The sequence below is a fragment of the Sarcophilus harrisii genome, chromosome 2 (genome assembly GCF_902635505.1).
Source record: "Sarcophilus harrisii chromosome 2, mSarHar1.11, whole genome shotgun sequence".
In the NCBI taxonomy this organism is placed as follows: domain Eukaryota; kingdom Metazoa; phylum Chordata; class Mammalia; order Dasyuromorphia; family Dasyuridae; genus Sarcophilus; species Sarcophilus harrisii.
In genome coordinates this window covers 449,900,514-449,926,128 of record NC_045427.1, presented here as the reverse complement: position 1 = coordinate 449,926,128, position 25,615 = coordinate 449,900,514, and the positions used below count along the sequence as shown (strand labels likewise).

The 25,615-nt window shown below is 35.8% G+C and overlaps 1 protein-coding gene across 4 annotated transcripts in view; it reads left to right on the top strand.

The window, feature by feature from the left end:
- The first annotated feature begins 375 nt into the window (after nucleotides 1-375).
- MAPKAP1 (MAPK associated protein 1) overlaps nucleotides 376-25,615 on the top strand; it is a 338,521-nt gene continuing 313,281 nt past the window's right edge. For all 4 annotated transcript variants that reach the window (XM_031954304.1, XM_031954303.1, XM_031954300.1 and 1 more), the window contains exon 1: nucleotides 376-610. The gene's annotated coding sequence lies outside the window, so the exon portion shown is untranslated. The remainder of the gene's footprint in view (nucleotides 611-25,615) is intronic.

The window sequence follows — 25,615 nt, the reverse complement described above, 5'->3', positions numbered from 1 at the left end:
TAAAGAGCTCGGTCACAAGCCACAAAAGTTTAAGACCTGCTTCAGCAGACAGCGGGGGCCCCCGGGGCAACAGAGCAGGGGGCTTTCAATTTCCTCGTTTTGAAAGGAGCAGAGTTGGATGAGACGATTTTTAAGGTCTCCTCTAGCTCTAAATCTGCGCTATCACGAGCTCTCGCTCAAACACCACCGGTCCTTTCACAGCCAGGAAACGAACTCCAAGAGCAGCGTCTCTCGCCAACGGCCCATGCGCAGAAGCCGCGCGCCGGCCTAGGTCAGCGCGAGAGGAAGGAGCCGTTTTCAGCCTTCGCCTCTGGGAGCTTGCGCACAACGTCCTTCGCAGTGACTTCCGGTGCGGCCGCCCGGGGTGAATCGGGGTCGGGTTCGGGGTGGCACAGGGAAGCCAGGGATGCGGTTCCGGGGCACCGCGCTGTGCCTGAGCTGCTGAGCCGTGCACGGCTCAAGGGCTGCTGGGGTTGCAGGGCCGGTCCGAGCCTGGCTGGGGCGGGGGGAGAGCCCCGGAAAGTGGAGCGGAACCGGTCCTGGGAGGAGGGCTCCGGCCGAGATACCGACCCTCCTCCCACCCCCCAGCGCCCCCGCCCTGAGGATTCCAGTAAGTGGGGAAGTGCCGAGGTAGTCGCGGGCCCGTCCGGGGACCGGGCCGGTGCCTTTGCCCCGCTCTCCGTGGGCGGCGGCCGGGGGGAGGGGGCGGCGCTAGGACCCTGGCGTCCTCGTCCTCGTTTTCTTGCGTTGGGAGCGGCCGGCTCGGGGGTGGGCCCGGTCTGGCAGGGATGCCCGCTCCTTATCCCTGGAATTACCCACTAGGGTTACCTACACTATCACCCCCGCACTTGCTTTGGAACCTGCCCTCTCCTTAACAACTCCCACTTCCAACTTCCACTGGCTTCTCTGCCTTAGTTTGCTCATCTGTGAAATGGGGATAATAATAGTACCTAACATGCCAGGATCAAATGAGACAATATCTGTAAAAAGCGCTTTGTACAGTGCCTGGCACATGTAGGACTATGTAAATTTTTTTGCCCGCTTCACTTTGGAATTTTGGGTGGATGTGGATAGACCCACTTCTGGGTGGAAGTGGAACAAGTGAATGCAGATAAATGTATCCCAGTAACTTCAAAGTCAAGTCAACAAGCATTTAATTGAGCCCTTACTAGTGCCAACCTCTGTTGGCTGAGGATACAAAGAAATGCAAAAAATGATTCCTGACCACTTAGAGTTCAGATTCTAATGAGAAAGACAACGCACAAATAACCATGTTTATGCAAAGTGTATGCAACGTAAATTGGAAATAATATGGGGAGGAAGGCATCGAGATTGACCACTGAGAAAAGCATTTTGCAAAAAATGGGAGGGCCTTAACAAACTTCAGTGAAAGGGGCATCTAAGTGGCGCGGCGGATAGAGCCCCAGCCCTCGAGGCAGGAGGACCCGAGTCCAAATATGGCCTCAGACACTTCACACTAACTAGCTGTGTGACCCTGGGGAAGTCACTTAACCCCAATTGCCTCAGCGAAAGAAAGAAATTCCAGGGAGAGAGTTTCAGGAATGAGGAGGGACGTCCAGTGGAGATATCTGTAGTTGAGGTGGAGTGTCTTATCTGAAGAAACAAAACTACTATTTTTATTGGCGTTTAGACTATATGGAGGTGGGGCGATAAAGTGTAAGAAGACTGGAAAAGTAGGAAGGAGCTAAATTGCAGAGATCTTTAGGGACTAAAAAGGATTTTTATTTTGGAGGCAATAGGGAGCTATAAGAAATTTTTTTTTTTTTTTTTTTTTTAAACGGGGTTGGAGGTGACATGGTGTTTCCTTACCTTGACTAGGAAGATCAGTTTGTTAGTTGATGGAGTGGAGATGTGTTTCAGGTTGCTGGCAGTCAGGAGAGAAAAAGAAGATATATAGGACAAATGTGAAGAGGATATGATGGGAAAGAGTTGTAATGGAAAAGGAATGGAAGGGGAGGAGAGTGAAGATTTGAGGGTGACACTTAGGTTTTGAGTCTGGATAACTGGGAGGATGCCTTTTATAGTAAAAGGGAAGTTCAGAAGGGGAAAGTGTTTTGGGAAAAGTTAATGAATTTATTGTTGGATATGGAGTTTAACATGTGTCACAGACTGGGTTAAAGCAGGGAAACAACATCATAATGGCAACCCTAACTCTTGTCTCCCACTTACCTTTCTTTTATCCTAATTCACACATACTCTATACTAATTAAATCAGCCTATTACATTGTTCCCCATACTTGACTTTTTTCTCCCACCTCAGGTGTTTGGTTTTTGTAGGTCTATATTCTTCTCTGGAATAGACTCTTACCTCTTAGAGTCCCTAACTTCCTTCAAAGCACAGTTCAGATGTTACCTTAGTGTGCTTTTCCTCATGTTCCTTCTTATTTGTGCTGTCTTTTCGAAATTACTTTGCATTACTTTGCTATATATTTTGTTATTTTATTACATTTTGTATTTAGAATATGGAAAGTGTTTTGCCGAACTTTAAATCACTGTTTCCTTTCCATGGAGTAAAAACTCCTTGAGATCAACTTCTTAGCACAGTACCTTGCATGTGATGCATGATAAACATTTGTGAAATAGAAGTTGGAAGGTACTATAGAATATAGCATGTTAGAGTAGCAAGGCACCTCATATGTAATTTGTGCTGAAAGGGTCCTTAGAATTCAGCATTGGGTATAGATACATTGTGTCCCAAAAGTCTTAGTGCAGACTTTGGGATATCCTCTTATTTCTATATTCTATAATTTATTTTATCGCTACATGATTTTTTTCTGAATACTTCCTTTACTACTTCCATATAAAAACCTGCCACACTTTGGAGCTTGATTTTCGCTTATTTTATCAGTTACTACCTCTTGATCATTTAGCTAGAAAAAAGCAATTTAAGATGACTTTAAGGCTTTTTCAGAGGGAACTCACCTCTGTTTTATTCTGCTATTTTGGGTAAAGTTTAGAGTAAAAACTGATTTTAATTTGTTGTACTTCAAAAGTTTTCATTCAATGTGCTTTGTTTTCATTCTTTTTTTTTTTTTTAATTTTTTAATAGCTTTTTATTTACAAGTAATATGTATGGGTGATTTTACAGCACTGACAATTGCCGAACCTTTTGTTCCAATTTTTCCCCTCCTTCCCCCCACCCCCTCCCCTAGATGGCAGGATGAACAGTGTTTTCATTCTTTAGGTGATATTTCTTTTCCTTTCCTCCCCAGACCCTCAACAGTTTTTAAATTACTAACAAACTTAGAAAACTGTCCTTTGGCAGACTTTGCACATCTATTGTATGAAACTTACGCCATCGATATCTACTAGATTTTAGGCATAAAGTATGTAAGGTAGGGATTATATACCCTCATGCCCACATTACTAGCTGTATGAGGTCTTTGAAAAATCACTTCTTTAAAACACTTTAACTTTAAATAGTTCCTTTGTAAAATAGGGGAGGAATATTTATACTATCTACTGAGCTTTGTCTTTGTGAATGCTATGCAACTGGGACCGATTAAGTCTTGAGAAAAGGGAAAGTAGGAAAGGATGACAGTATTGTAGAAGAAATAGCAATGAAGACTTGAAGTCTTGGAGACTTAAAATGAAATGCCAATTTTGCCACAGGTTGACTTTGTGTTCTTGAGGCAAGTCACTTTACCTGCCTTCAGTTGCCACACAACTAATTTAATGAGATTGTAGGGTATCCATAAAATTTCTACCTCCAAATTTTTGTGGTTGACATTCTGATTTTTATGTACTAACATACTGTTTTCACTAAGATCTCTTTTAGCTCTGTTCTATGTTCTAAGATCCCTTCTAGCTCTTTCACTGAGTTTTTTCTATGTGTCAATGAAATAGTTTCATAGTAGCAAAAATGCACTAATTTTCATACCCTTATAGTGAGCCTAAATAATTTATGGGGAGGTATTTATCATTGTTATCCATAAACATCTATTGATCTTCCACTCTGCAGGGCCCTGTGCTAGATATTGGGGTCTTATAAGGTTCCTTTCCTTATAGGGCTTACAGTCTATTTGGAGAGTCAGTTCATGTATATGAAATGATATATAATAGCACACATTTATGTAATGCTTTAAGCATTGCAGAGCAATTTTTATACATTTGATCTTCACATCAAATTTGTGAGTCAGATACTATTCAATCAATAAGCTTTTAAAAAGTACTTACTATATGCCAGTTATTGTGCTAAGGACTAGGATATAAAGGAAAGGGAAAAACAAATCCTGTCATTAAGGAGCTTACATTCTAATAGAGGAAATCACACAGTATGGTAAACCCTCTCCCCCCCACCCTCCCATGCTGCCCCAAAAATTTAGTATTCATGTTTAATAAGAAAGGGAAGAACAAATATTTATCAGGTGCCTAAAGATATCAAACACTGTGCTAGGCAGTTTACAAATATTTCATTTAATCCTTACAACAACCCTGTGAGGTAAGGACTATTATTATTACCATTTTACAGTTGAGGAGACCGAGGAAAACAGAGATTAAGGAATTTGCCCAAGATCATACACTTAGTAAATGTCTGAGGCTAAATCGAATTCAGATCTTCCTGACCCATCTAGGCCAACCTTTTTATATTTTACCACTTAGCTGCCTTTGTAACAACTTTAAACTCATAAGGGTTAAGCAAGACTTTTAGAGTGCCCTTTATATACACATAAAAGTCAGTACATACACAATAAGTATAGATTAGGTGAAAGGGAGAGCTAGGAGCACTGGGAAAGGCCTGTAAGTAGTGGTGCTTTGTTGAATGGCCTTAGAAGAAGCCAGAGATTTCTCAAAGCCTAGGTGAAGATAGAAGGCTTTCCAGGAATGGGGAGTAATCATTTAAAAGGTACTAAGAAAGAAGATGGAGTATCTGTGTGAGGAACAGTGCAAAACAATAAGACCATTGTGGCTTGACCATAGACTACGTGGAGAGAAATAATGTATTAAAATACCAGAAACATGAAAAAGGGACCAGTTATGAAGAATTTAAATGCCAAAGAGTAGAGTTTGTATTTATTTGTAGGGATAATAGTCATTGGAATTTATTGAGGAGAATGACATGATCTAATTTATGACATTTGTGGAGAATAGATTGGAGTGGAAATAAAATGTAGAGATTCCACTTAGAAAGCTTTGGCTATCATTCATGTAAGAAGGGATGAGGTCAAGGATGATACTTAGGTTATGAATTTGGGTGATTGGAAGGATAACTGTGCCCTTTAATGGTAATAAGATAGTTTGAAAGAGGAATAGATTTGGAAGGAAAAAGTTAGCAGCCAAAGTAGAATTTTGTGAGGATTTCCCAGTGAATAAGGAGACACAATCATGTTGAAAGGCAGAATGGATAAGGCCTCAAGCATTTAGGCACTGTACAGAGAAGGAATCAGGATATAGGGAGATTTTGGAAATTAGAAACAGTAAAGATGATTGTGAAGGGAAACTGGACCAAACAGAGGAGTATAGTGTTAGGAGTATAAGTAGAATTGACCTGGGCAAACAGAAGAACTACCTCATTAGAAACTGGAGTAAAGGAGATAGTATAGGATAATGTCAGAGTCAAGTGAAATAGAAGGGAGAAGAGAGTTCTCAACCAATAACCTTAATTTTAAAAATGAAATATGCTTATCTGTTTTAATGAAGTGATAAAAATGAGGTTTTTAAAGGTTGTTCTTGGTTTATGGCTGATAGTGGAGTTCATACCATAGTGGAATTCAAACCCATGTCTTTATGATTTAAATCTAATGCTCTTTCTGCTATACAAGCTGGTTACATAAAATGTAGAAGATACTTTATAAAGGAATTAGGGAAGACTACCTGCAAAAGATCATCTTGAGAACAGTACTTTTAAGTAATTAAATAATGCAAAAATAGGAAAGAAGATTTTTCTAGTAGAAGGGACCGTGTAAGCAAAGATTGGAACAATAATTGGCATGTTTAAGGAACAATGACCAGGAAGCCCATTTTGGCTGAGGTGAAGGATTCCTCTATAGTAATAATAGGAAATTGGTTGGGTGCAGGTGTTATGTGGAGTCTTCAGCGAACACCTAAGGAGATATTCCAAAATCCCTATCCTTTATTCTTCATATTTTAAGTATATTGCTCTCTCTGGGGCCCTTCATTCACCAGGAAACATATATTAATGGATGAATGAGGAAATGAAAAAGCATTTATTAAACACTTTCTATATGCCAACAATGAAATATAAATATAAAAGAGACAATTCCTGCTCTTCAAGGAATTTACAGCTTATATGAGGAGTAGTACTCAGGCAAAGGTGAAGTCAGGAAAGGTCAATGGAATTATAGGGCAATTGATTGTTGATGTTGATATTTCCTTTCTAGAGGTGATGTTAATGTTGTTTGATAGTAATTATTGTTCTCAAAGAATAAATGGCAAACTACTTCAGTATCTTTTCCAAGAAAACCTCAAAATGGGGACTTGAAGAGTTGTATATGACTGTAATGATTGAACATTATTCTCAGAACAGAGCAGATACATTGTGTATGCCAATAAACAAAATATGAAAAAGTTTGGCAAGTCTTAATTAGTTAGGAGTGAAAAAGATGCTTTGAGTTTGTATTAGGGAGAGATCATTTCTAATTAAGTTTTGGAAATGCTTATTGAAATAGTAGGTTTTCTTAAACATTTTTTGTGTGTATCAAAGATCAATTTAGCTGTCTGGTGAAGCCTGTGTACCCCTTTTTAGAATGTTTTAAAATAATTGAAGGAAATGCTAAATTTCAGTGACAGGAAAAAAGTTCACAGATCCTTTGAAGTTATTCTACAGACCTATTATGAAAGCCCTTGTTCTCTGGTATCCCTGCCAAGTGATTATCTTCTATGTCTTCCCTATTAAGCATAATAAGGGACTTCCAATAACAGGAGCTAAGATCCGGAGAAAGTCTTTTCTTTTTGTAGTCAGTCCTAGATTGCTGCTGCTTTCTCTTCTTGCTGAACTCACATCTGCTTCATGTCTTCTGATCCTTGTTCTGAAATTTGTGCTCTGGGTCTGGGTAGTATGAATAGAAATACTCTTCTATTTGATGATTCTTCTGCATTTGAAAATAGCTATTGTAGACCCCCATATTCTTGAATTTGAAAGTCAATTTCCCAACTACAGATATGGACACTTCCCAAGAAAGAGAGCTGAGGATTACAGGGGACAGAAAGCTCAGTGTGACCTGTAGCAAAAAAATTACTAGTGGTCTAACATTAGGCAACAACTGGAAAAGTCTTTGGGTCCAAAATGGAAATAAGTCTATGATTCTCTGCCCTGGTTAGCCTCTAGTGGAATTCTGTCTTTAGTTCTTAGGTACTACATTTTATTTAAGAAAGTTGAAGTATATCCAGAAGACAGTGATCTGGGTGATGATAGAGCTATTTCCTTGGGAGTATTTAGGCTTCAGAAGACAAAATTTGGAGTACTAGGTCATTTTCTTTCAAGTATTCTCATGCTAAAGAGAAAGATTATACTTGTTCTTGTTGTTACCAGGAGACAAATAAGAGTACTGGGTTAAAATTACAAGGAGAGTAGACTTGAAATAAGGAAAAGCTTCTTCATAATCAAAGCTATATTAGAGTAAAATGGCCTGCCTCTGGAAGTGGAGGATTCTCTTCCATCAGAGGTCTTAAATCAAAGGTGCAATGATAAGTTGTTGGGATTTTGCAGAAGGGATTTTTGGTCAGGTCTGATTTGGGATAGATAGCTTCTGAGGCTTTTTCTAAGTCTTAGATTGTGTAGATTCCTTTAAGCTAGAGATCATTAATTGTTTGAACTGATTGTCAATGTGGAATAAATTGTTACTACCTTTAGACTTGTTTCAGCTTGCCAGTATTCTTAAAATATGTTCCCTTGACCTGAAAAAATACTTAAGATGGGATAGGAGTAGATAGATGGCACTGGAATTACCCTTCTAATTCTTGTGGCTGTACCAGTATCATTGAAGATGATGCTAGCTTTTTTACTTTGGTGTGACACTAAACACATAAAAGTGTGTTAGCCAATAAATCCCCCGGTCTTGCTCCTTAGTGCAGTATTCCTTGTTGCTTGAAAAGAGCACCAGACTCTTCCAATTACCCATTTTACTAATTTTGATCACGGGGTATAGTTATTTTGTGAGAGGCCATTTCAGTCTCCTTTACATCTATCTTTGTTCATTTTAGCTTCTTCTGGAAGACCTTGATGTGCAGATAACTCTGAAAATGCATGATGTTTTGTTGAAAATAAACACTCAGGATTGAAAAGGAGAGTAGAGACACCCAGCACAGAGATAGAAATACAGTCAGGGATTTCCCCACCCAAGAATTTAATTTATTTTTACTTTAATACAAGACTGCCACAAAGAGCAAATTGAAGAAATATTGGCCCCTTAGCTACTTGCTTTCATTCATACTCTGTTTTATAAGGAAATGCTATTGAATATAAAAATGAAGGGAATAAATCCTGAGCAGTCATTTAAAATTTATTAACCCAAGTTGGCAGCAGCCTAGATATATGAGGGAAAATAGATTTAATATAGGAAACGCAAAATTTGGACCAGAAGATGAAAACCATTTTCAGTAATTGAAAGGGAGAAAAATGGGGGAAATGACTTAAAAACAAAACAAAATCTGGAAACAGTACAAGGTGGTAGAAAGCCATTGGAATTAAATTACAGTGATCGCTTGCCATATAGATTGACTATTATGTTGCATTTATCTGTAACTCTGTGTAGTGTTATACCATGCCAGACTTGAATATCCTTTTATGAATATGCTTTTACTGTTGATGTAGAGCAAATAGTGATTGTATAAAACATTTTTTAAAAATTCTTTTTTCTGTTCCCAGTAATCACATTCAGAAGTATAATATTAAAAGGAAATACTCTCTGAAGAATAGGTACAAAATTTTTGGAGGGAATGGGCTTCTGTTGTTTACGCCAATCCCAATATTTATATTTTGTGTTACTACCAAATATTCAATTTCCCCATGTTCAAAACTTTGGGACTGTCATTTACCATTCCCTCTCCCTCATTTCTTACATTAAATCTGTTATCAAGTCCTTTCCTATGCCAGGGAGCAGATCAGATACTGAACTTTAAAACTCCCTGGAACTATGTATCCTCATCTTCTTCCTACCAATTCCTCTCCCCCCTGCCCCCTTCCCCCAGCTTTTGCCCTATCTTCCAAACAGAATATCAGTGATTGTAACTGTATTCATAGATGGCTCAACTACTCAGCTCTATACTCCTTGGGCTCATGTGCTCTCATCTTCATTATGGCCTTCCCCCTCCCCCCCCACCTCCATCCCTCCCTACACAAAGAATACCTTCCATCTCTTGTTGTAATCAAATAAGCACTATTATTGTATCTGGAAAGAGCTTGCCAGTGGGCTTTTCTGTTCTCACTATTCCTGTGACTTCTCAGAACAAATACTTTTCCTTAGCCATCATTCACCTCTATTTATTGGCTTCTCTGAACTATAATGTAAAGGCAGGGATCGTTTTGGTTTTGTGTATATAGATATAGATATAGATATATATAGATAGATAGATATAGATATAGATATAGATATAGATATCTAATAGTTAGCACAGCTTGGCACATGATTAACACATTATAAATGCTCAAAATAGAAAGTTTGATAATCATGGTATTAAGTTCCCTCGTAATATCACCTTACCAGATGCTGTACTTTTATGAAACCTATTAGTCATGTGTGTGCCACAGTGGAGGTCATCTATAACTCAAAACTCATTTTACAATAAAGAATTAGGATCAGACAAAAGAAGTGACTTGCTTAAGATTCAAATTCATTTCTTCATATTTCACATCTGATATGCCTTTACCTTCTACCAAGCTGTTGAGGAGATATGAAGAAAGGATAGGTGGGACTGCCTTTATTTGACATTTTTAAGTAATGTTGAATAGTAAATGATGCTAATTTTAATTTCCTTTTGGCTTTTTTTTTTTTTTAAAGAAATGAATATTAAAGAATAAAGAATGTGTGTGAGTATTAATTCCTCTTTTTGGTAACTGATTAGTAAAAGTATGAATATTAAAATGTCACTATGAATTGTTACTTTTCCCTTTTTATTTTCTCCTTAATTAGTATGTGCTTCATTATTAAGATAGCAATGGTTCCAACGTGTACAGTCAGTCCGAAATGGTGAGATAATGTTATTTTTATATGCTTACTGAGTTCATTATAATTCTCGTGTACATAGGTTAAAAAAAAAAGACAACATATCCATGTATTGTAAAAATTTAACGAAGTGTTTGAGCCTATTTAGATTAGGAAAATATCTGGCAAGATGCTTCTTTGCAAACAGCCTCTGTCCAAAGCTTTCTGTATATTATCAGAATGAAAAATGACAGCACTTTGTCATCTGTTCAAATTGATATTGCACTCTTTGCAGTGACAGCTGAAAAGGCCCACAGGTGTCATATAAGGAGGTGACCATGTTGTCATATTTCATTTCGGCATCCCTCTGCAAAGCCATAATTACCTAATTAGGTTGTTAATTAGGAGATTAGCATTTCAGTATATTGATAGAATGCTCTTTGTTGGCATGAGGCTACATACCGATTTTTGTGGGTTCTAATTTATAATCTTTTGCATCTTTTGGACTTATTTATCTGTAGAAGATTTTGGTTTGGGGTGAACTGGCTTTTAGAGAAACAGTTTATTTTTAAGATGATGAAGGCTTGATTATTGCCTTGACGGTTCAACTTTTTAAAAAATGAACAGAATTAAAGGGGTATTCTCTTCCCCCAAATGGCAGTAAAAGCCAGGCAATTGCTGTAACATGTATTCTCATTATCATAGAGAACACATCCATAATTGGAAGCCAGCTACTTTTCTTCTGTGTTTCACAAAATCATTGAGTAAAGTCTTTTGTAAACCCTTAAAACATAGAAATAGGTGCTGGTATTTCTTCTATCACTTTAGTTATCATTATTATCCTTAACTGGTATGTGGGACTTTGAAACTTGGAGCTCAGTACTTCCCCTCTCTGGATTTTCAATTTCCTCAGTTGTAAAATGGAATAATACTTTTTTCATTAAATATCTAAGGTGTTTTTCATGAGGAAGATCCCACATAGATAGACCTTATGTTCAAAATTACTCCCAAGTACCTTCTGTATATAAGATATTGTACTATGATGCTAGACTAGATTAGAAGTGAGAGTTTATTTATTTATTTTTATTTTATTTTTTCCTGAGGCAATTGGGGTTAAGTGACTTGCCCAGGGTCACACAGCTAGGAAGTGTTAAATGCCTGAGACCAGATTTGAACTCAGGTCCTCTTGACTTCGGGGCTGGTGCTCGATCCACTGAGCCAACTAGCTGCCCCTACTTAGGGTTTATTTTAAAAGCTACAAAAAATTTGACTTAGGTTGAGCTGTAAAATGGGGTGACAGAGTGAAAAAACTCTTTGGACTTGTAGCCAAGAGACCTGGGTTCAAGTTTGGTTCCAGCAATTAATAACAGTTGTGTGGACCTGCACTAATCACCTCACTTTTCAGCATCATTGTTCTGTTGTGCAATATGGATACAATAATTCTTAAATCCTATACCTCATATAAAGGTGTTGTTTTAAAAAAAAAAGAAGCATTTTCAAATGTTTTGTTGTAACAAAGTCTGAATAATCCACATATGATAAACAATAATTACAGATTTAATGATGTATAAAAATAATGGTAGACAGTGTGGCATAGTGAATAGAGGACCAGGTTGTAAGGCAGAATTGGGTTCAAGTCTTGATTGTGATGCATTTTGGCTTATATGAACCTGTACAAGTCACTTAACCACCTCTTTGTGCCTCAATTCTCTTTTAAAATTGTAGAGCAAGTACTGATCTGCACTGATTTAGAGGGAATGCCTTATCAGGAATTACTAATGAAATACTAATGAAATCTCATGATAGCTGTTTAGTTTTGTTGTATGCTGACATTTTACTAAAGACTTATAAGCATTCTATAAAATCCTTCTCTTAGATGCCTCATTTATAGTGTGGTGGTGACATTGGCTCAAATGTATCTTCCCCAGGTCTGTGATGACCGATGTGTTCTGCAGGTCCTGCTGAACTGAAAAATCTTTGGGAGTTGAATAGCAACTGATTGTGTATTTTTCATAGGAAGATCAATCCAAGTAAGCGCTAAGACACTCATCAATAGATGACTGGCTACCTAAGTCTTCTACAGAACATGGTGTGGATGGGTTAAATTACAAATTCTTAAGCTGGATATTTTGGTACTTTCAGAAAGGAGAAACTAATATAAATATTTTAAATATCTTAAAATAGTAAGTATAAACTAGCAACTTCAGAATGGATTTAGGCTTCTATCTAATTAATAAACTTATGCTTTATGTCTTTGTGTTTTATCTTTTGGCTACTTGATAGTTGTTTTGTTTATTAACTATTTAGTCAAATCACATTCTACAAACCTTTGTTAAGTGGCTACTGTTTTGAAGGACTTTACTATTGAAGATGATTTTTAAAAATCATGCTGATACAAGCTTTTCAGGAATTTGGAATGGTAAATGAATTATCCAGTATATTTCAGTTACTTTCCTGTTGTGAGCTTTTTAGTAATAAGATTTTGTAATAAGAACTCTACAATATATTTTTTTAAGAATGGTATGAGTGGTATCCATCTTTTCAGTAATTCTCTATTCTCATTAGTGTTTGCATGTTAAAAATACCTTTTTTGTAGAATCATAGGATCATAGATTAAAGACTGTAGTGACCATCAAGTCTAGTCCCTTCATTTAACAGATGAGAAAATTGAGCCATAAAAAAGTTTGTGACTTGACCAAGGTTACACTACTAATAAGTGTCTGAGGCCGGATTTGAACTCAGGAATTTCTGATTCTAGGCCCAGCACTAAATCCATTCTGTCATCTAGCTGCCTGCATAAATAAAAAAATTGCTGTTCAGATCTAGTTTTCTGACTGCCAGAATGGCCCTTCACACAATAGTGTGGTAGATAAAGTCTAAGGTATCTTGTCTATGTTAAGACATCATTGTAATCATTAAGAAGCACTTAATAAATCTCTAATTGTGTCTGGTATGATATTATGTAGAAACTAAAGAACATGGGAGGAGTGGACTGCTGTGGTGAATGCATATGACCCCATTATTTTTTCACCCAAATAAGACTATAAATGTTAAGTTGTTAATATCAGCAGTTAGTAATATTAGTTATGGTCTTAGGGCTTATCTTTGTAACTTAGTTATAATGAAGCTAATAATGAAAGACTCACAAAATACTGAAGTTTGTGAAAGAACATAATTATATTGAGATTTGGATTTCTCTTTGCTAATTACTTAGAATCTGAGAACTGGAAGGGATCTCAAAGGTAATCCCATCTCACTTTTTGTTTGATTACATGAACTTTATGTACAACATTTTTGACATTTTGACATTTCTAATCACCTGTGGGACATACCTATCTGGGGATATTTGCTCTAGCACCTCAAATTCTGTCTGTTCAATACTTAGCTTCTCCTCATAATTAGATGGTCTTCCTGACATTTTTATTTTTGTTAATGATATCAGCAGTTATTTTCCAGGCTAGAAATATTAGCACCCACTTTCAGTTCAGTTTCAGTGTTTATTAAATGCTAATGATATGCAGAATGTTGTGTTTCTGAGGGAAAAGGAGGTAAAATAAGACAAAATTATAAAATTATATCAGATTACATTGGAATTAACCTAAACAATCATTCAGGCCAACTCTCTCCTTTACAGATGAGAAAACTAATGCTCAGAGAAGCTATAACTTGACTAAAGATACCCAGGTAGGGAATAGTAAGCTAGAATTTTACTTCACATTGTTTAAATTAATCCAATGAAGTCCACGCTGCCCTAACAAGCTTACAATTGAAAGAGGGAGAGGGAAGGATGAGAGGCATAAAAAATTTCTGTATTCTCTAGGTTACTTCTCATCTACTCTGTATATGCTTACTTGTTTATTTCCCCTGTTAGAATATAAATTTCTTGGAGGCAAAGAGTATTGGCCTTTCTTTTTATCCCCAATGTCTAGCACAGTGCCTGGCATATAAATGCTTTTGTGGCCTTTTAGCACATCTGAAAAAAAAAAAAAAAAACCAGTACAAGAAAAATTGGCTAATGTGATTGCTGAGACACTGTCAGTGAAAAATTTTAAAATACAATTGTCACACCACTGGAGAAGAGCAAATATGCCATTGTTTTTTATTAAAAAGAAGTGTGGAGCTCTAAGCTATTGGTGAATGAGTTTATAATTCTTGAAAAACTCTAGACTTGTGATCATTTAGGAGGAAATGACAAATATGAAGAACCAGTATGTTCAAGGACAAATCTTGCCAAGCCAACCTTATTTTCTTTTTTTATGCCAGAACTACTAGACTGATTGGATCAGGGGACTTTTCCATAGAGAGTTTCTGTAGATTTCACTATTTGACAGTCTATCATTGTGGAGAAGATGGAGAAGATGGGACAGATAGTTATATGGATTTAGAACAGGTTGAATGATCAGGCACATAAAATAGTCACCAGTGATTCAGTGTCATCTTGGGGTAATTCTCTGATGTAATACCCCATGGACTGGCCATGTCTCTGTTGTGGCTGATACTTTAGTTAAGATTTGAATTGCTTTGAATAATGGCATAGATGACATTCTTGTCAGCTTTGCAGATGATATGAAACCAGAAGTGATAATTAACATGGTGGATAACAATAAGGATAATTTTTTTTTTAAATGTTGACAAGATCCACTTAGAGGCTGAAATCTTAAGATGAAATTTAATGAAGATAGAACTAGTTCCTAGATTTGTATTTGGGTAACAAAGTACATAGAGCTGGGTGGATGTAGTAAATAGAGTGCTAGGTCTGGAGTCAGAAAGACTTGTATTTCCAAGGTCAATTGTGGCCTCAGGCATTTTATTAGCTGTCTGACCCAGGGTAAGTCACTTAACCTTATTTGCCTTAGTTTCTTCATATATAAAATGAACTGAACAAACCACTCTAGTATCTTTGCCAAGAAAACCATAATTGAGTCATAAAGAGTTGGACATGATTGAACAATAGACTTGCATTTAAAGAGTCATTTGGGGGAAATGTGACTAGAGTTTGTACAAAAAAGATCTTGAAATTTTAGTGGATGATAAACTTTGCATGGATCAATATTGTCATAAGTCAGTCAGGAAAACTAGCATTGTCTTAAGCTGCATTAAGAGAGGCTGAGTCTTCCAATCCTTTGGCATGGTCAGGTGACATTAGGATTATCCTGTGTTTAGTCCTAAGGGTCAGAAGAAGGTCATCAGTATGTTCAACCATTTCCAGAGAAGGGTGACATCTAAGGAATGGAGATTGTCACATGAAGATGAATTGAAGGAGGTGGGAGTATTTTACTTAAAAAAGAGAATATTTGGAGAATTACTCTTTAAAATACTTGAAAACTGCTATCCTTTGGAGGTGGGAATTAGACTTTCCCTTCTTGGCTTTAGGATAGAATTAGCAATAGTACTTGAAGTTGCAGAAAGATAGATTTGGTTTAGTAAATCCTAACAATAAGCTTTGTCTCATTTGAAAGCTGCTGGTTTCCCTTTTGGTGGAGTTCTTCAGAGGCTGAAAGATTCCTAATCAGAGATATTGGAGAAGAGATTCCTCCTTTGTTATTTGAAAGGACTATGGGTGTTCCATAAGATTCTATGATTCTGCTAAGTACTGTGGATTAAAACTAACAAGATATGATAGCTGGTCAGACATGGTATACATTAACTATCCAACTATTCCACAGAATACCTTGGCAAAAACTTCATAATATGAAGATGAATCTTAGGTTCTCAAGACTTTGTCAGTGAAGGACACATTTCTTTTTCTTTATTTTATTTTATTTTATTTTTTTGTTTTTGGCATGTTTTTAAACTTTGGCATTTATTTTTTGTAAGTTATTTGGACAAACTTTATTTGATTTAGGAGATAATAAGATCTTTGGGTGAAATAAATATTTCTTAAATTCAGCACAATCCCTTTTTATTTCAAAGTTGAATGAATATAACTGTTGCTGCTTTCTCACCCATTAATGAGGAATTCTAGGACCCCAGAGACTTTTTTTTCTATACATATTTCCACTTTTATCATGCTGCACAAGAAAAATCAGATCAAAAAGGAAAAAAATGAGCAACAACAATGCAAGCAAACAATGATGTTGTGATCCCCATAGTCATCTTTCTGGATGTAGATGGCTCTCTCCCTCATGAGGCTATTGGAATTGTCCCGAATCACCTCATTGTTGAAAAGAGCCATAGGACACATTACTTTTACATGTACAATTTTTACCATAACTTTGTCTTTGTTCATGCTCTTCACCATGCTTTCTGCCACTTTCTATTTCATCTTCCACAGTACGTTGCCCTTCTGTCACCCCCTACTCATTAATATTCAGTCTCTCTTTTTCTACTGGTACTTTCTTACTGCCTATCATCATGCTTTTGTCTCCCCCATTTTAAAAAATTCTCACTTGATCCATCCATCCCCATTAGTTCTCACCCTATATCTCTCTTCCTTTTCATGATGAATCTCTCAGAAAACAATATAATTGGTGCCTTTACTTTCTTCCCTTCACCTTTAAGTTTCTGCAGTTTGGTTTCCAGCCTCATTATTCATTTGAAACAGCTCATTCCAAAGTTACCAGTGATCTCTTAATTGCCAAATAGATTGACTTTTTCTCACTCTTCATTCTTCTTGACTTCTCTATAGGCTTATACACTGTTGGTTACCCTCTTCTGCCTAATACTGCTCTCTAGGTTTTTGTCACATTACTCTCTACTTATTCTCTTCCCAGGTGTTTGCCCGATTCTTTTTCAATATCCTTTGGTAGACCTTCATCTAGGTGGGTGCTTTCCAATACTGTACTGGGCCTCATTTCCCTCTGTGCTAAACTTGGTGATTTCCTCAGCACCCATGGATTAAATTAACATCTTTATGCAGATGATTTTTCAATCTCTTTATGCAGCCCTCACCTCCCTTCTAATCTCCAATCTTCCATTTCCCAGTCATCAATTTAGCGTCTTAAACTGGATATTCTGTAGACATCTTAAACTCAATATGTCCAGAACAATTCATTATTGTTTTCCCCAAATCTTCTTTTCTTCTTTACTTTGCTATTACTATCAATTTGAGGGCATCACAATCCTTTGTCACTTGAGCTTATAACCTAATGTTGTTAATTCCTCATTCTTTTTCACTTCCCATATCAAATCCATTGCCAAATCCTTTGTAGTATCTCTCCTGACATTGCTACCACTCTATTGCAGTCTCTCATCACCTTTTGCCTATACTGTTGCAGTAGCCTTCTGGATGCCCTAAGTCTCTCCCCATTCCAATCCATTTTTCATTCAACTGTCAAATTGATTTTCCTAAAGTGTAACTCTGACCTTGTCACACATTTCCCACCTCCCCTCTCCCCCAAATTTAATAAACTACAATGGTTCCCTGTCATCTCCAGAATCAAATATTTCTTGTTTAGCATTTCATGGCCTGGATCCTTCTAATCTTTTCACTCTTCTTACATCTTATACAGTTCATTCCCTCAAGTAAGCTGATAAAATGATGCCAGCCTTACTATTTTTACATACAATATCCTCTGTCTCTAGGCTTGGCATTTTCACTGACTGCCCCAGTAAAAGAGAATTCTGCAGATTGTTCCCTGCTCAAAGACTCTGTCCTTCTTCAACCCTACTTCCAAACCTCTGGTCCTAGTTAAAATCCCATCCTTTAAAAGAAACCTTTCCCAAGCCCCTTTAATGCTAGTTCCTTCTCTCTGTTGATTATCTCCAATTTATCCTTTTTATAGCTTATTTCAATATAATTGTTTACTTGTTGGCTTTCTCCCTTCCCCTTCCCCCTCACTTAGGTTGTGAGCTCCTTCATGGTAGAAATTCTTTTTTTTTTTTTTTGTCTTTTCTTTGCATCCCCAGTGCTTAGCACTTTGGCATATGGTAGACACTTAATATTTTTTTTGTTAACTTAATTTGACTCTTGCCTGAAATGCCTTCATTTTCATCCATCACTCTAGTCACTATAAGCATCAATCTCAGAGGCTTGCTTTATTGTATGCTTGCTGGCAGGCTGATGCTCATATCCATTCCCCTCGATGCCTCTCTGATTGTTCCTTCTCCTTCATTGGAACCTCTTCCAGATCATGCCCTCTAATCATAGGTGTCCCTCAAGGATCTCTCTTAGTCCTTGTTTTCTTCTCCCTCTATGCTGCTTCACTTGAAGATGTCATCAGTTCCAATGAGACCTGGATGATTCTCAAACCTATCTATCCTGTTCCATTTTCTCTGCTGACTTCCAGTCTCAAATTTCAAACTGTCTTTCTGATATCTGAAACTTTATGCTCAGTATATTCAACAATGAATTCATTATCTTTTCCCCTAAATTCTACATAGTACTTTTTTTGTTTTGGATAATGTTTTCAAGGCATATTCCCCATAGTGGAATTATTGAGTCAAAGGGGATGGTTGTTTTTGTAATTTTTACTGCCTAATTTGATATTGTTCTCCAAAAAGATTGTACAGGTTTGCATTTTCATCTACAGTGAATCATTGCATCTGTTTTTCAATACTCTCCCCACCATTGCATTTTGTTGCTTTTACTTATTTTCGTCAAATTTATGGGTGTGAAGTGATATCTATAAAATTGTTTCTCTTTGCTTATTATAAGTGAGGTTTTTAATTTTTCAAATGTTTTAATAATTGATGTTCCCTCTCTGAGAGTTGTATTCATATCCTTTTTGACTTTTTATTTTTTCTTTGTGACTTTTTAGCCACTATAATTAATATTAACATTAAAATACCAAATTGGGAAAATATATTTGGCAAGAATTACAGATAAAAACTTGATCTTTCAACTACTTTCCAATTTTCTCTATCTAGGAAGAAGTCTTTACCCGAAAAATTGGTGTCCTTGGGTATACTTGTTTACTGTTTAGAGTTGCTTTTGGGCTTACATGGTCTGTTAAATTGATCACATTTTCATCTTTCCTTTCCTTTCCCTCTCCTTCCCCTTTGTCTTTCCCATTTCCTTTCTTTTTCATGGTTGGGTATGTACAGAGTGTCAAGAATCATAAAATTTTAAGTATTTACAAAAAGTCCACTATGAAAACAGCAGCAGCTTAGATAGCAGTATCAGTTGCTATGGTTGAAGTGGTAGAGCAAATTATTGGTGAATCTGATAAGACCTTCCGGAGAAGTCAACATTAATTTTTATTTTTACCTTTTTTTCATTTAATAGTATTTTATTTTTTTCAATTACATATAAATATAGTTTTAAACATTCACTTTTGTAAAACTCTTGAGTTCCAAATTTTTTTTGTCCCTCCCCTTCCCCTAGATAACATAGGCTATACCCATAAAATCATTTAAAATATATTTCCATATTAGTCATGTTGTGAAAGAAAAATTAAAACAAAAGGGATAAACCACTAGAAAGAAAAAACAAACAAAAAAAATGAAAATAGTATGCTTCAATCCACATTTAATCTCTATAGTGTTTTGTTTTGTTTTGTTTTCTGGATGCAGATGGCATTTTCCATTCCAAGTCTATTGGGATTTCAACATTTGTTTTTATATTTGGTGATGTCAGTATGCAGGTTGGAATTGCTGAGGGTGGAAAGAACTATGTGAAAAAAAAGTATGTTTTGGGAGAAAGACCGAAAATTTATAGCTTATGTAAAAACTTCATACTTTTAAACAGTGAACACTTTGTTCAACTTGACATTGGCAGGTACCCAACAATATCATACAATTGACTTCATTTTAAGAGATAGAAAAAAGACTTAAACATATGAAGATAATCCTTGAGTTGGTTGTTTATGCCCAGTCAGACTACTGACTTTTCAGAGCTAGGATCAGAATTTATAAAAAAAAAGCAGGAAAAAAACAAACAAACAGTAATTACTAACAGGCTAATGAAAAAGAAAAAGAGAAATAGAAAACAGAAATCAGATTGATAGTGACATATTATTTCATCTAGTCTTTAAACCATTATAAATTATTTGTTGCAGCAGAGAGACCAGAAGAACCCAGAAAAAGTACCTTAGTCAGCAGTCACTGACTTGGCAAAACAGATAGTTGAAGGAAATATTGGATTAGAAAAAAACTCATCTTTAAAATCTTTTGTTTTCTACATTCTAGTATTTAATTTTCAAAATACATTCAAAGATAGTTTTCAGCATTCACCTTTGCAAAACCTTGTGTTCCAAATTTCTTCTCCCTTCCTCTCCTACTCCCTCCTCCATACAATAAGTAATCTTTGTTAAATATGTGCAATTCTTCTATACATATTTCTACATATATCATGCTGCACAAGAAAAATCAGATCAAAGAGGAAAAGAACGTGAGAAAGAAAACAAAAACCAAGCAAACAACAACAAAAAGGGTGAAAATATTGTAGTGCTCCACATTCAGCCCTCACACTCTGGGTATAAACAAAATTAATGCAGATAAGATTAAAAGGGAAGCAATAAATGGGAAATGAAAATTAAGACAACTCTAAGATGCCACTACACACCTCTCAGATTGGCTAAGATGACAGGAAAAGATAATGATTGTTGGAGGGAATGTGGGAAAACTGGAACACTTGATACATTGTTGTTGGAATTGCAAATGCATCCAACCATTCCGAATAGCATTTTGGAACTTTGCTCAAAAGGTTATCAAACTGTGCATACCCTTTGATTCAGTAGTGTTACTACTGGGCCTGTATCCCAAAGAAATCTTAAAGGAGGGAAAGGGACCTACATGTGCAAAAATGTTTGTGGCAGCCCTCTTTATAGTGGCAAGAAACTGGAAACTGAGTGGATGCCCATTAGCTGGAAAATGGCTGAATAAGTTATGGTATGTGAATGTTATGGAATATTACTGTTCTGTAAAAAAACGACCAACAGGATGATTTCAGAGAGGCTTGGAGAAACTTATATGAACTGATGCTGAGTGAAATGAGCAGAACCAGGAGATCTTTCTACATGGCAACAAGATTATATGATAATTCTGATGGATGTAATTCTTCTCAACAATGAGATGATTCAGGCTAGTTCCAAAGGTCTTGTGACGACTGCACCCACAGAGAGGACTATGGAAACTGAATGTGGATCACAACATAGCATTCTCACTTATTTTGTTGTTGTTTGCTTGAATTTTGTTTTATTTTATTTCTCGTTTCTTTTTCTTTTTGATTTGGTTTTTCTTGTGCAGCAAGATAATTGTATACCTATAGGTATGTATACCTATATTGGATTTACATATATTTCTACCATGTTTAACATATATTGGATTATTTGCTATCTGGGGTAGAGGGTGGAGGGAAGGGGGGGGATTGGAACACCAAGTTTTTCAAGGGTCAATGTTGAAAAATTATCCTTGTATATGTTTTAAAAATAAAAAGGTTTAAAAAAATTCATCCTGCTGATTGTTTCTTATAGAACAATAATATTCCATAACATTCACATACCATAACTTATTCAGTCTTTCTCCAACTGATGGACATCCACTCAATTTCCATTTCCTTGCCACTACAAAAAAGGCTGCTACAAACATTTTTTTTTTAAATTTTTATTTTTATTTTTATTTTTTTATTTAATAGCCTTTTATTTACAGGATATATACATGGGTAACTTTACAGCATTAACAATTGCCAAACCTCTTGTTCCAATTTTTCACCTCTTACCCTCCCCCCCCCTCCCCTAAATGGCAGGATGACCAGTAGATGTTAAATATATTAAAATATAACTTAGATACACAATAAGTATACATGACCAAAATATTATTTTCTGTACAAAAAGAATCAGACTCTGAATTATTGTACAATTAGCTTGTGAAGAAATCAAAAATGCAGGTGTGCATAAATATAGGGATTAGGAATTCAATGTAATGGTTTTAGTCATCTCCCAGAGTTCTTTTTCTGGGTATAGCTAGTTCAGTTCATTACTGCTCCATTAGAAATGATTTGGTTGATCTCGTTGCTGAGGATGGCCTGGTCCATCAGAACTGGTCATCATCTAGTATTGTTGTTGAAGTATATAATGATCTCCTGGTCCTGCTCATTTCACTCCGCATCCAGTTCGTGTAAGTCTCCAGGCCTTTCTGAAATCATCCTGTTGGTCATTTCTTACAGAACAGTAATATTCCATAATTTTCATATACCACAATTTATTCAGCCATTCTCCAACTGATGGACATCCATTCAGTTTCAGTTTCTAGCCACTACAAAAGGGCTGCCACAAACATTCGTGCACATACAGGTCCCTTTCCCTTCTTTATAATCTCTTTTGGGATATAATCCCAGTAGTAACACTGCTGGATCAAAGGGTATGCACAGTTGGATAACTTTTTGAGCATAGTTCCAAACTACTCTCCAAAATGGTTGGATTCGTTCACAACTCCACCAACAATGAATCAATGTCCCAGTTTTCCCACATCCCCTCCAACAATCATCATTATTTTTCCTGTCATCTTAGCCAATCTGACAGGTATGTAGTGGTATCTTAGAGTTGTCTTAATTTGCATTTCTCTGATTAATAATGACTTGGAGCATCTTTTCATATGACTAGAAATAGTTTCAATTTCTTCATCTGAGGAATTGTCTGTTCATATCCTTTGACCATTTTCAATTGGAGAATGGCTTGATTTTTATAAATTAGAGTTAATTCTCTATATATTTTGGAAATGAGGCCTTTATCAGAACCTTTGACTGTAAAATATTTTCCCAGTTTATTGCTTCCCTTCTAATCTTGTCTGCATTAGTTTTGTTTGTACAAAAACTTTTCAGTTTGAGTATAATCGAGAATTTTCTATTTTGTGATCAGTAATGATCTCTAGTTCTGCTTTGGTCATAAAGACCTTCCCTTCCACAGGTCTAGAGGTAAACTATCCTATGTTCCTCTAATTTATTAATAATTTCATTCTTTATGCCTAGGTCATGAACCCATTTTGACCTTATCTTGGTGTCTGGCGTTAAGTATGGATCAATGCCTAGTTTCTGCCATATTGGTTTCAATTTTCCCAGCAATTTTTATCAAACAGTAAGTTCTTATCCCAAAAGCTGGGATCTTTGGGTTTGTCAAAGACTAGGTTGCTATATTTGTTGACTGTTTTATCCCTTGAACCCAATCTATTCCACTGATCAACTAATCTATTCCTTAGCCAATACCAAATAGGTTTTGGTAACTGCTGCTCTATAATATAATTTTAGATCTGGTACAGCTAAGCCACCATCATTTGATTTTTTTTCATTAATTCCCTTGAAATTCTTGACCTTTTGTTTTCCATATGAACTTTGTTATTATTTTCTAGGTCATTAAAATAGTTTTTGGGAGTCTGATTGGTATAGCTAAATAAATAGATTAGTTTAGGTAAAATTGTCATCTTTATTATATTTGCTGCCCTATCCAAGAGCATTTAATATTTTTCAATTGGTTAGATCAGACTTAATTTGTGTGAAAAGTGGTCTGTAATTTTGCTCATAAAGTTTCTGATTTTCCCTTGGCAGATAGATTCCTAAATATTTTATATTATCAGTAGTTACTTTAAATGGAATTTCTCTTTGTAACTCTGACTGTTGGATTTTGTTAGTGATATATAAGAATGCTGATGACTTATGTGGGTTTATTTTATAACCAGCAACTTTGCTAAAGTTGTGGATTATTTCTAATAACTTTGTAAGAATCTCTGGGGTTCTCTAAGTATACCATCATGTCATCGGCAAAGAGTGATAATTTGGCTTCCTCATTGCCTATTCTTATTCCTTTAATCTCTTTCTCAGCTCTTATTGCTATAGCTAGCGTTTCTAATACAATATTAAATAGTAGCGTTGATAGTGAAACCTTGTTTCACTCAGATCTTATTGGGAATGGTTGCAGTTTGTCTCCATTACATATGATGCTAACTGATGGTTTTAAATAGATGCTGCTGATTATTTTAAGGAAAAGTCCATTTATTCCTATACTCTCAAGTGTTTTTAATAGGAATGGATGTTGGGTTTTATCAAATGCTTTTCTGCATCTATTGAGATGATCATATGGTTTTTGTTAATTTGGTTATTAACATGGCCAATTATATTGATAGTTTTCCTAATATTGAACCAGCCCTGCATTCCTGGTATAAATCCTACTTGATCATAGTGTTATTATCTTGGAGATGATTTTCTGTAGTCTTTTGCTAATATCTTATTTAAGATTTTAGCATCCAATATTCGATTAGGGAAATTGGTCTATAATTTTTCTTTCTCTGTTTTCAGCCTACCTGGTTTAGGTATCATTACCATGTCTGTGTCATAGAAGGAATTTGGTAGGACTCCTTCATTTCCCTATTTTATCAAATAATTTATATAGCATTAGGAGCCACATTGTTCTTTAAATGTTTGGTAAAATTCACATTAAATCCATCTGGTCCTGGGGATTTTTCTTAGGGGTTGTTTAATTGCCTGTTCTATTTCTTTTTCTGAAATGGGACTATTCAAAGCAATTTACTTCCTCCTCTGTTAGTCTGGAAGTCTGTAGTTTTTGGAGGTAGTCATCCATTTCACTTAGGTTATCAAATTTATTGGCATAAAGTTGAGCAAAATAACTCCTTATTATTTCTCTAATTTCCTCTTCATTGGTGGAAAGTTCTCCTTTTCATTTTAAGACTACTAATTCATTTTCCTCCCTCCTTTTTCTAATCAGATTTACCAAAGGCTTATCTATTTTATTGGCTTTTCATAGAACCAACTCTTAGTTTTATTAATTAGTTCAATAGTTTTTTACTTTCAATATTTTAATTTCTCCTTTTAATTTTAAATTTCAATTTAGTATTTGATTAGGGGTTTTAATTTGGTCTTTTTAGTTTTTTAGTTGCAAGCCAATTCATTAATCTTTTTCTTTCTCTGTTTTATTCAAGTAAGCCTCTAAGGATATAAAATTCCCTCTTATTACGCTTTGGCTGCATCCACAAATTTTGGTATGATGTCTCATCATTGTCATTATCTTGAGTGAAATTATTAATTGTATCTATAATTTGCTTCTTCACAATCATTCTTTAAGATGAGATTGTTTAGTTTCAATTACTTTTTGGTCTATTTCCCCTAACTTTTTGTTGAATGTAGTTTTATTGCATCATGATCTGAAGAAAGCATTTACTATTTCTGCTTTCTTGCATTTTAATTTTGAGGTCTTTATGTCCTAATATATGGTCAATTTTGAATAGGTTCCATGAACTGCTGAGGAAGAAAGTATATTCCTTTCTATCTCCATTCAATTTTCTCCAAGATCCAACATACCTAATTTTCTAATATTCTATTTACTTCTTTAATTTCTTTCTTATTTGTTTTGTGGTTTGATTTGTCTAATTCTGAGGTGCAAGGTTGAGATCTCCTACTATTACAGTTTTGTTGTCTATTTCTTCTTGCAACTCTCTTAACTTCTCCTTTAGGAAGTTGAGTGCCATACCACTTGGTGCATATATGTTTAATATTGATATTGCTTAGATTGTTTATGCTACCCTTGGCAGGATGTAGATTACCTTCCTTATCTCTTTTAATTAGATCAATTTTTACTTTTTGTGATCTGAGATAAGGATGCTAC